A 4,765-nucleotide genomic window follows, 5' to 3' on the forward strand; every position below is an offset into this window, starting at 1 on the left:
AAGAGGTCTATTGTTCTATGACGAAACCATTTTTACAAATATAACAATATATTTATATATTGTTATAGAAGAACTCTCTTCTCTGTTGCACGTAGAAACAAGAGAAAATAGAAAGAAATAAGAGAAAAAGTTCAACGGTGTAAAAATAAATATTTCTTTAGGGAAAATTTTTCGCACGAATATACCAAACCATTTGTAAAATGTAGTTACATATATATATATTTTCTTTGGAAAGAAATTGTATCAATAAGAAAATCTTTAATCTTTTTCTTCACAAAATAAAATTGGATGATTCGAACCATCCTTTTTATTAGAAATTACATTTTAACAAATTTTTCTACGATTTTAAATGAAAAATTATTCCTTCACGTAGAACTTACAAAGAAAATTACGCAAAAATAGATATATCTGCAACACTTTCCTCATCTTTCGACAACAAGTTTCACAAACTAAACTCAAATCACGTCTTCCGTGCGAGATTATTCCACTTTAAATTAAGCTTTGCATGAAAAATTATTTCATTTAAAAAAAAATCAAAATCGATCTCAATTGCAATTCCAATACCTTTGTAAAAATTTTTTCCCAACAACTTTCTCCTCTCTCGCGGTTTCTACATATTTCACCTGTACAATTCTCGAATAAAAATCGTGCAGACGTACAACTCTTCTCATCCCATTTAACAGGAAAGGATAAGACACGTCCCAGTTACCAGATCCCTACGTGTATCGCAAAAAGCAGTCGTCGAATATTTCATGGAGGATAAGAAACAAGTTCTTGACGAGGCTTCTCCGGTTAATCTGTCGATCGAACAGGCATGCACGGCTGTCCGTACCACGTCAAAGTTAACGATCTTACTGTAATACTGGATCTGGCGCAGCCTAAGCCCCTCGCATTAAACTTTAAGCCGAGCTTTCCACGGCGACACCCCTATCGATGGAAAATACGTCTCTTGTCGACTACCCCCCTCCCTTCGAATTTAGAAATCGACTCTCGAGGAAACGCGATTCCCGCGAGAAGGGGTGGTTTTTCTCGAGCGTTGCCTCACTTTTACTCCATTTTTCGTCGTTCCTTTCACGAGAATCGAAATGAAACAACGGTTAATCAATGATGGGGTTTTTTTTTTTTAATGTGATGAGAATTAAAGTTGATGAGGTTTAGAGTTTTTATTATAATTTGGGAATTAAAGGTGTAGAGATTTTTTTATCTTTGTAATAAAAATGGAAATGGGGGAGAAGTTGATTATATTTTTGAAAAATTAAAAAAAAGGTTAATTAATAATAATAAATATCAATGAGAAAAAGTTGTAAGGTTTTGATGCACAGAAGATGTAGATAGTAACAAAGTTTTTTAATCAATTACATTTTACATTTAAATGCCTGTTGTTTGGACAAGTAGTCCATAGATCACTCATTCTACGCGAGAAGTCAGGCGTGGCAGCAAGACAAGTAGAATAATCGAGTTACGGTCGAACAAATAGATTGAAACAGTCATGCTCAGTCTAGTCTAGAACAACGCATTCGTGAATAGAATAAGGATGCTGTGGTCAAACAAGTAGACAGTTATAGGCAGACAGTAGCAATGTAAACCACTCGCAGTGATACGACTAACTAACTTGAGCCAATCGTAATAAGGCAAGAATAGAATATCTTCAGTCAGATAAATAGAAGCAATCGTAGAGTGGAATTATTCGTACACAAACGAATAGAATGGATACAGTTATAAGTAGTCGATAAATTAAATAAATCCGAAAAATTGTCTTTTCTGACTAAAGAAATTTTTCTCTCGATTGCACGAATAAGCGCATAATAAGGATTAAGAATCGATGTCGAAACGTATTTAAATAACACCAGTGTTACTCTCTGTGATATAACGATACGGTGTCGATAAATTAACCTCGTTACCGTGAATAAAGGGCGAGCAGTGGTTGCACGAAACAGAGAGGATTGTGGGACGACCATGACGAGCTTTCGTCGACAATGAAGCTTCCTGAAAGGAAGTAGCGGGTTACGTGTCGCCAGCAAAAAGGTGGAGCGTAATATTGGCGAACCTGTGAAATCGTGCGTGGAAACGGACGCAAAATAGCGCGGTGCGACCGTGAGGATGAAATAAAGGGAGGAAGGTAAACTACACGCCCCGCGTTGTTACGTATAATGCCTGACCATTTATCGTCTCGTACCACTTCGAGCCGAGCCGACTCGACCGAAACTTTTCAATTGAATCACGAAACTGGAACTGGATATATGTTCAGATATTATGACAGATATGATTTTTTTCTTTTTTTTGACGAAGCTTTGGCTTGCTTTTAGTTATATTGTGTGTGCACGAATGGGGAAGGAGTTTGTTTTCGAATTGTAAAATATAGAATAACGAAAGGAAAAATTTATAGTAAATAATAATATATAGGTTAATAATCGATATTTGTTGGGAATAATTTGTTGAAATCATTTTTTTTTATCATCCTATAATTAATAATCTTAATCTAGCGATTAAAATTAAAATATTTTGAGACTGAAAAATGAACGTATATTTCGTGAAAAAAGAAATAATGTCATAAAATTTCTACAAAATGTGCACTTTGGAGAAAATTTTTTAATTTTAATCGCGAAGTAAGCTGTTTAAATAAAAGCAATCGGGGTATAAGTAATCGATATTAACGAAGCGACGTTGATAGCACACTTTCAGGCGATAGGAAAGAAACTCTCGAGAAGATTTTTAAATCGATGAACTTTGAGCTCGAGATTCAACCGACCTGAAATTTCATGTTAAATGATATAGAACGTAGGCTTACCGTCTTTTAAACACGAACCCTCCATGAAAGTGAAATTAGTTCCAAGTTTTGCCAAAGTGCCCCTAACTTAGTTTTAAGAGGATTGTTCCGCTTTATCGAAACACGTATGCAAATTCTATTGAGGAATGGACAGAAATTAATGGGATTAGATAATATTGTCAAAATTAGAGTCAAAATGTTTGATACTTTATTCATAAGTAATATTATTTCAACGAAGAATTGTGAAATAATTTTAAATATTGTATTTGTATTAATAATAATTTATTCAAATTTCGATATACAAGAGTTTTTATTTTTTTAGTTACTTGCTTTTTATGCACGCAACTGAAAACATTTTCGATCAAAATTTACTTGTATTTGAACACAAACAGAGATAATTAAAAATTTTAAAACTGCTTGTTTTGAAAAATTAAAATTTATTTATTAAATTGTATATTTTTACGATATATTTTTTATTCGACGTTATCACTTCTTCCGAATTTTTTGGAAAAAAATTCTATCAATTTAAAAAATTAAACACAAACTCATTATCATTATTTTAAGCATTTTATTCTCAATAAATAAAAATTTAAATACTGAATTGGTATCAAGAATTAAAGTTATCATTATTTCAACTGATTTTTATCCAATCTAAAAGAAGCTTTTTCATTATCAAACAAACATTATCACTTTTTTTCAATGTTATTACCTTAATTCCTTCTTTTTCATCAGAAAGAAGAATTCTATTCGTTACTGAATGAAAAATCCGATAAATTACTTCAAGGATTAAATCCACATCTAATATCATCACCTTAATTATCTTTTATCAAACCCAAAAAGAAACATCTTCATTATCAAAGTATTACTAATATTTTCACTAATATCAAATCTTAAAAATAAAAAAGATCCTAATATTATCATTTAATCATTTTATATAAAATTTAAAATACCAAATCAAATAAACTTTATCACATTACTAATTAACAATTTCTCTTTGGAATCCTCCAGAGAAGAACTCTACTTGCATAATTAAACCATAAAATTCTTTCCAATTCTTTTTCTCAAATAATTTCCTATATATTCCCTTCCCTATGCTTTTATAAAGATATACACCAACAAATATATATATATCTCATTTAATCACTTAACAACTAACCAAAATATTATTACGTCGCATCTAAACCATTACTACCCCTGGTCGAATCCACACTCATCGAACAAAACCTCCTAAACCCTTCTAAATACAAAAAACAAACACTGGAAATCTCGAGCACCTAAGTCATTCTCAAAGATCCAGCTCCAAATTCAATATAAACACCCACCCCTCCTTCGCAAGAAACCGTATCCCCGTTATTACTCTCGAGCAACGACATCATCGTCCCAACAACCCAAGGAAAAACCTGCATCCACCCTCTCCCTCTCTCTCTTCCTCCTTCTTCTCCTCCACGTTCACTTAAACACAACGACCACACAACACAACCATACCCTAAAAACTCGGGCTCGTACCTCTTCCAGGGCTTTGCCGAGACGTTTGCTCGTGAAAAGCAACCGGGACAAACCTGTGCGGTGGCTGGCGATGACGCTTCCCCGCGGGAAGCACTCGGAAATGCGGGAAAAGGTGGAAAAGGCGATGCGTGTGCACGTCGGTGGCGAGAGGAAGGAGGAGGAGGAGGAGTGGTAGGAACGAGGAGACGGAACGAGGCGGGGTTGCAACGACTTTTAGGGGAAATGAAGGGAGGGGTGGGGGAGGAAAAAGGATTGCGAGCGTTGGTCCGGCTTTGTCCTTGATCGCGGGGCGGCCCCCATTGAAAATTCACGGTGAAAATTTCGTGCCACCCTTCCCCTCTCTCCAAAGACCTTTGTACACCGGGCCTGCTTTGAAATTAATGGCTGCCTGACGCTTTATTCGATTACATCGCGCGGTAATTGAATAAGTGTTTCGTGCGATAAACACGAACGGCGCGTGTTTTATATATATATATATATATTTTTTTTTTT

At 34.7% G+C, this 4,765-nt stretch overlaps 1 protein-coding gene and 1 long non-coding RNA gene across 5 annotated transcripts in view; one reads left to right on the forward strand and one right to left on the reverse strand.

Moving 5' to 3' along the window:
• The window catches only part of LOC102678616 (zwei Ig domain protein zig-8-like), a 420,477-nt gene that overhangs the window by 117,386 nt on the left and 298,326 nt on the right, over window positions 1–4,765 (reverse strand). The window lies entirely within an intron of this gene.
• The window catches only part of LOC116184936, an 18,353-nt gene continuing 18,008 nt past the window's right edge, over window positions 4,421–4,765 (forward strand). Inside the window, exon 1 of the long non-coding RNA XR_004149602.1 lies at window positions 4,421–4,441. This is a non-coding gene — a long non-coding RNA (uncharacterized LOC116184936). The remainder of the gene's footprint in view (window positions 4,442–4,765) is intronic.

The sequence above is a fragment of the Apis dorsata genome, unplaced genomic scaffold, assembly GCF_000469605.1.
Source record: "Apis dorsata unplaced genomic scaffold, Apis dorsata 1.3 scaffold_75, whole genome shotgun sequence".
NCBI classification, from domain to species: Eukaryota; Metazoa; Arthropoda; class Insecta; order Hymenoptera; family Apidae; genus Apis; species Apis dorsata.